The sequence below is a fragment of the Cibotium barometz genome, chromosome 46, assembly GCF_041138505.1.
Source record: "Cibotium barometz isolate CiBa-2024 chromosome 46, ASM4113850v1, whole genome shotgun sequence".
Taxonomy (NCBI): Eukaryota; Viridiplantae; Streptophyta; class Polypodiopsida; order Cyatheales; family Cibotiaceae; genus Cibotium; species Cibotium barometz.
Window position 1 is genome coordinate 46,107,191 of NC_141091.1, and position 8,409 is coordinate 46,115,599.

The window sequence follows — 8,409 nt, forward strand, 5'->3', positions numbered from 1 at the left end:
AATATGAAATTGCCTTTTTCTCAGCATCAGCTAACTTTAAAACAATCCTTTAATGAAACCATTATGTTACTGATGACAATCGTCTAAATCTTTGGTTGAATTCATATTTCCAATCATTCATTCATCGGTATACTAATGGCATCATTGGCAACCAGAACGCTCACCACCTATTCACTTAGGGGCCTTTTCAATAGTTCCTAGCTCATAGTACCCGCAATATTTTCACATATAAAAATCAAGATGGAATCCTCGTTGAAGATCAGCAAGATCAATCTCAACAGATCCATATAAGAGAGCCATGGACTCATTTGAGGATCAGCAAGGTCAATCAACCAGATCCATGCCCAATTTCAGAAAACAACTCTTACTCCTTGTTCCAATATCTTCCACGATGCACGTGTGGGTATCTTTGGTGACCCAGAGCCCGAGCACTGTATGGTCAGCACCCTCTAGGATCCTTCGCAGGTGACCTAGCGCTTCACTCATAGGCCGCTTCCTTGGTCCCTCATCCACCGTACCGGAAGCTCACCATTTAAATCAAACAGAGGCTGGTCAAGACCTCGGCCGACCTTGCTACGTGAGATGTCCTCCATTGACTCTTCGTCAGCAGTTGTAACTTTATCATTTAGTTCTCCATGACCCTAATCACAAGACGGTCAAAATGCTTCCCCAACATTCTTGACATAAAACAGTCATTTACAAACAGTTTACAAATACAATTTCTATAATGAACTCTCATCTTTCCACATTATCCCTCATCAGTCCACATTACTTATTCCACATTCTATTCATATGTGTACTCATTCTCATCCATTCACTCATATAAACGACACATTATTTCACATACACATTCACATTAATTATTCTACATACACATCCATGTTCGTACATCCACAGCATACATCCAATCCCATATCGGCATTCATACATACACATCCATATCCACATACATACATCCACATCCACATCCACATCCACATTCACATCCATACTTCACATCTACATGCATACATTCATTTTCACATCCTCATTCATACATCCACATTACATGCATACATCCACATCCACATCCACATTCACATCCATACATCCACATCTACATGTATACATCCATTTTCACATCCACATCCACATCCACATTCACATCCATACATCCACATCTACATGCATACATCCATTTTCACATCCTCATTCATACATCCACATCCACCTACATACATCCACATCCGTATCTACATCTATACATCCACATCCACATCCACATCCATACATCCACATCTACATGCATACATCCACATCCACATTCACATTCACATTCACATCCATACATCCAACACTTTTATATTAAAATAATAATCTTTTATGCATACCTCTATGCATGAAAATCAATTATGATAAAAGTAACACTTTTATATTAAAATAATAATCTTTTATGCATACCTCTATGCATGAAAATCAAATATGATAAAAGTAACACTTTTATATCAAAATAATAATCTTTTATGCATACCTCTATGCATGAAAATCAAATATGATAATCAATATGCATCTTCTATCCATTAAAAAGATACTTTTAGAGTATAGAATTGATAGGAATTACTCTTTTAGCATAAAATTTAATTACTAGAAATCCTCTTTTTCTTAATTCATCAATTATGCATAACATAAAAATCAGTTTCTCCGTAAATACAATAAAATTCTTTCAATTAATCTAGGATGATAATTCCTAGAATATGGTAGAAAGTCCTCTTTTCATACTTTGAATGAAATTAATTTTATGTATAATTTTTACAAAAATTTTGCCATAGCTTCGCTGCTATGAGACTGATAAATCTCAATTATTTTAAGGATAAAGCTTATCATTAAGGGAATGATTAGAATGATTCCTAATTGGATCATTAATCCATAATGGATTGAATCATCAATATTCACGAAATACATAAACTAAAAGCATAGAAAAAAGCCATTAATTTGGCCTTAAGCATATATTAATCTTGGATTAAGGAAAAGCTTTATGAAAAGCTTCATTTGGATTGAGAATAGGTCATGAGTATGACCATTTCTTGAGTGAGAGAGAGAAATTACATAAAAACCATTAGAATTAAGCATAAATGGAAATTTATGTAATTCTTTACTATCATTCATCAATTAACTTCAATAGCATTCATCAATTCATCAATGAACTTCAATAAAAACTATTTCTTGAGTGAGAGAGAGAAATTACATAAAAACTATTAGAATTAAGCATAAATGAAAATTTATGTAATTCTTTACTATCATTCATCAATTAACTTCAATAGCATTCATCAATTTATGTAATTCTTTACTACCATTCATCAATTATCTTCAATAGCATTCCAAAACCATTCCAATTTAGCTTCTCAAGCTTGAGAGGGGTTGAGAAGAGAGAAACTTTGAGAAATTATAGAAAAGATCAAAATTCACCATTTACCTTACAAATTGCTTGATTCTTTGTTCACAGTAGAGGCCCCCAACCAATCAATTGGTTTAGTATGTTGATGGAGCCACCAATGGGGATTGAAGAAAGAGGGAAGCTCCAATTTCTTCAATTTGGAGAGAATTTTAGAGAATAGTAAAAATTAGCATTATTTCAGCATAATTCTAGTAAAATTCTCCTATAATTCCAGTATAGTAAAATTATCCTATTTTTTTCAAAGGACTCATGTTCTGTTGATAGGAGAGGGAGGCTCTAACCAAAGCTAACTGATTTCTAGAATTTTCTAGATTTTAATTTGGTTGAATTTGGACTAGATTTGGACCTAGTTTGGTTCCTTTTTGATTCGGTTTGGTTCCTTTTTGATTTGGTTTAGTTCAAGAGAGAGGAGAGATAAAAATATCACAATTTTTAAAGATTTAAAACTCAATTGCACATGTGAAGTAGGCGCCTCATTCATGAGGGAAAAATCCCTATGCAGAGGTGTCAAAAATGCATCATTACTTCTAAATATCTCCCCTTTTTAACTATTAGCCTTGTCCTTAGTCAACTCTTTATCTTATGTGAGTATTTACTCATTTTTGGGTATCTTCTTTTACAAATTGGATTTATCTCCTCCCCACAGATGGATTGATCCTATTGGCCCATAGGAACCTTAATTGGACCATAATCCAAAAATTTCTGAAAATCTAGACCCTTAGGCTAAGGTCCTTTATACCCATTTCTAATTAATTCCAATTGCACATTGGAAAGTTCTTTTTGAATTTATCTTTCAGGGGAATTAATTTTAATAATATGAGAAATTTTTCTATCTAAAAATATTCAAAATCTGAGTATTCTCTCTGTAGAATATTTTCTCTCTCTATGTCAAAATAGGTAGAGACAAGATCTTTTATATTTTTGAAGAGGGAATTGATTACAGGGGGAAGATGCTGGACATCTTGAGAGGTTGGGGAGGAATCTTACATTCTCTCCCACTTGAAAAACGCGAGATGCCCTCATCTCGCAAATTGGGGGTAATCTCGCAAGATGCAAGAATATGAGAGAGAAAATTTAATTAAGAGTAACCACCAAGAAAAGTCTCAAAGACAGCAAGACTTAAGACAAGAACAAAGATTTCAACTTTATTCACTCTTGGAACATATACAGCAAAGATAGAAGAACTTTTTACAATTCAATAAGCCCGTCCATCATATGGTCACAAAAGCAGCACTCACAAGTAGCACACGTATAAAGTAACTCATCTATGGGAATAATTCGGCCGGTTACTGCAGTACCTACCTCATTGGTATGAGACGACCTAATAAAAGGACCTCTAAGAGGCAAGCCAAAAATGATAAAGGCATATCTTCTGGTGAGGAAGAAAACACATAAGTAAGAAGACCCGCTCAGAAAACCCACCATGCCTTGATCTCATCACGCAATAGTATCGGGGACCCAAACTCAAAGCTTCAATAACCATAGCCAAGCGGACATTGTTACGAAAGTGATGGTGACCCTACGGTGTTACCCTAGTTATGTCTTGATAGGTCTGCCATTTGGTCTGAGCTACAGAAGTTCCCAAGTGAGGGAAAAGTAAACGCTCATACAGTTCTATAAAATCCTTCTTCACAGACTCGCTTGCGTCTTGAAGGTGAGAAATCATCATGGATAAAACCAAATTCTGCTACCAAGCCATAAAGGAGATTAAGAAAGAAAGGATATCGATGGAAGTAAGATTACTGCGAGCGACAAGTAAGAGTTACGACTTATATAAAAGAAGGAACTAGCGTAACCTAGAAGCCGACGGTGTATCTTACCACTGAAGTTTTACTGTCTTTCCATGATTTGGGCTTGGCACATATTTCTTTAGAAGGCTTACATGAAATACATTATGAACTTTGAGATGAGGAGGTAGAAGAAGCTCGTGGGCTAAGTCACCTACTTTCATTGAAATCAGATATGGCCCACAATATCTGGGGGATAACTTCTTATACTTCCCAAGAGATAAAGAACTTCTTTTGGGCCATACTCGAATGAAGACCATATCTGCTTCTTTGAATTCTCTGATTGTCCTCTTCTTATCGGCATACTGTTTCTGTCGATCGTGGGTAGCTTTTATATCTTTATGAATTGCCTGCATGTGCTGCTCCATGTCGTCAAGCATTTGTCTGGACATCTTGACCCTAATAAATGGGTCGGACCTAGTTAATAGAGTTAAGAAGTCTTGTCCATACAGAGCTTTAAAAGGGCTCATTCCCAATACTTCTGTGATAAGAAGCATTGTAGGCGAACTCGACTAGGTGCAGATAGCTTAGCCACTTCTTGGGTTCCTTGCCACAGCATGACCGAAGTGCATCTTTGATTACTTGGTTTACCCTCATACTCTGCTGGAGTATGGATGACTGCGAATTGTCGGTTAGGCCCTTGGTTTTCAGTTGTAGCATAGATCTGTCCTCTTTCCTCTTCTACTACATTTGAAATTGCGACTGCTTTGGCTACTGCAGTCTAAGGCGAAATTCTTTCTCTTTGGTTGTCCCAATTCTGGAAAGGAGTTCTGAGGTTATTCTGGACAGAGGTAGATGGATGAGCTAGAGTTCTTCTGGGGTTACCCTGGCTTGGGCGAGATGGACCCTGATTAGACTGGTATGAAGGGATTGGTCTCTGAATTTAGGGTTCTTGACTTCCCTGTGCCCTTGACATGGCAGGAGTCGAGCAGTCTTTTAACTGATGACCAAGACCTTGGCATCCAAAACACTAGTTCTCACTTCTGAACTCATCGTTCTGAATCCTTAAAACAGGTGGGGCTCTAGAGAAAGTATTCTGGGGAAAGGGTCTTCCTTCTTCAATAGAATCTTTCTTTTATTTTAGAGAGGGAATAATTATAAGATCAAAACGGGAGGTTCTTACTCCTGTATACCTCAAAGACAGGGGGAGGAATCCTACAGTACCATAACAGAATTGAGTCTCACTTGAGGGATCCATCAGTCCACCCTAGTCCCATTAGTTAGCCAACCGCCCAACAACTGTAGTGATGGGATCCAATTAGAAATTTGGTTAGGTTTTGTCATGGGTACTAGGGAAAAGAGTTCCCAGGCCCCCTAGCCGGATACTCATGCAAACTTAAAGCTAGTCACACCACTTACACACCCAATATGAAATTGCCTTTTTCATAGATTCAGCTGTGTCTTTAAAACAATCATTTAATGAAACCATAGTGTCACTGATCATCATCCTCCAAAATGTCCGGTTGAATCCTAATTTCCAATCATTCCTTCATCGGTGTACCTATGGCATCATTGGCAACCAGAACACTCACCACCTATCCACTTTTAGGGGCCTTTTTGATAGTTCCTAGCTCATAGTACCCGGGAATATATTCACTTATAAGAATCAAAATGGAATCTCCATTGAAGATAAGCAAGAGCAACCAACAGATCCATATAAAAGAGCCATGGACTCATCCGTTGAGGACCAGCAAGGTCAATCAACCAGATCCATGCCCGAATTTAGAAAATAACTCTTACTCCTTATTCCAATATCTTCCCCAATGCATGTGTGGGTATCTTCGGCTACCCAGAGCAGCCTGAGCACGTCAGCACCCTCTAGGATCCTTCACAAGTCACCTAGTGCTTCACTCATAGGCCACTTCCTTGGTCCCTCATCTACCATACCAGAAGCTCACCATTTAAATCGGGTCAAGACCTCGGCCGACCTTGCTACGTGAGACGTCCTCCGTTGACTCTCTGTCAGCTGTTGCAACTTTATCAGTTAGGTCTCCGTGACCTCATTCACAAGACGGTCAAAATGCTTCCCCAGCATTCTTTACATAAAACAGTCATTTAAAAATAGAGCGTAAATATAGTTTCTATAATGAACTCTTGTCTTTACACATTGTTCCACATCAATCCACATTATTTAATCCACATCCATTTCATATGTATTCCCATTCTCATCTCACATCATTTTCCATCTCATCACATCTTTCCTCATTTATCCTCATCAGATCTCATCCACTCGCATCTACCCATATCCACATCTCATCACATCACATTCATTCACATCTCATCCATTCATATGTACTCCGATCCACATCACATCCATTTCACCTCACATCACATTCATTCACATCTATCCCGATTCACATCCCATCACATCTCATCCATTCACATCACATCTCATTCATTCACATCTATCCCATTTCATATCTTATCACATCACATATAATCCATTTACATCTATCCCAATTTACCTCTATCCCAATTTACATCACATCTCATTTATTCATGTCCATCACATTCATTTACATACATCACATCACATTCATTCATGTCCATCACATTCATTCTCATCACCATCCCATCACATACATTCTATCCACATTACATCACATCACATCTATCCACATCATATCTCATTCATTCCATCCACGTTACATCACATCCACATCATGTCTTATTCATACACATCTCATCTCATTCATCCACATCCATCTAATCGTTCACATGTACGACTACCCACATCTATCCATACATTCACATCTATCACTTCACATCCACATATATTCATGTCACATCACATCACATTCTTTCGCATACACATCCACATCCACTCTTTCATATACATCCACATCCATTCTTTCACATACACATCCACATCCATTCTTTCACATATATCCACATCCATTCTTTCACATACACATCCACATCCATTCTTCACATACACATCCACATCCATTCTTTCACATACACATCCATATCCATTCTTTCACATACATCCACATACATATCCACATCCATTCTTAACATACACATCCACATCCATTCTTCACATACACATTCACATCCATTTTCATCACATTCACATCCACATCCATTTACTTCCCATCTCACCCTTTCACATATCCTCTCTTCTCATTCTCATCCTCTCAGCTCATCATCCACATCCACATCCATTTACATCACATCCCATTTACATCTTATCACATCCATTTACATCTTATCACATCCATTCACATCCTATCGCATCCCATTTACATCTTATCACATCTATTCACATCGTATTGCATCCCATTTACATATTATCACATCCATTCACATCCTATCACATCCCATTTACATCTTATCACATCCATTCACATCCTATTGCATCCCATTTACATCTTATCACATCCTACTCCCATTTAGTAGCTTTTTCTACTTTGATACCGATAATGGGACTTTTTCTAAATTTCTACCAATTGCTTGGCTTAGACAAAGATTCTTTTTCTCGACACTATTTTCATATTCCTTCTCAATTCCTCAATTGAATTATATTCAATATTCCTCTTTTGAATAAAAGAATTCATGGGATTTACAGAAATCAATTCTACCCATATTTTCACTTTTGATAAATAATCATAAATTAAATTATACTTAGGAATTTCTCTTTTTCCATCTAAATGATGGAATTTCAAATGTCATAGGAATTCCTCTTTTACCATTTAATTATTTGTCATAGATAAAATAAATTTATCTAAAATTTATCTTTGAATTTAAATAAAATATCCAATAATTCTAACATGCTAGGGAATTCCACTTTTCTCATTCAAATGATTGGATTCCAAATATTGTGGGAATTCCTCTTTCATCATAAAAATGAATTACTAGAAATTTCTCTTTTTGCTAATTAACTATTTATGCATAAACATTAAAATCAATTTTTGCATAGTTATGATTAGAATTTTTCAATTAACCTAGGATGATTAATCCTAGAATATGGTAGGAAGTCTTCTTTTCATATTATGAATGAAAATGATTTATGTGTTAATTTTTCAGAATTTTTCCATAGCTCCGCTCTGCTTTTACTAATAATTTTTAATTATTTTAAAAGCATAAAGTTTAGTAATACCATATGATAGAATAACTATTATTTGGATCAATATCCAATTATGGACTTGATTCTCAAGTTTTCCATAAATTAAAAAGCCACTTCTT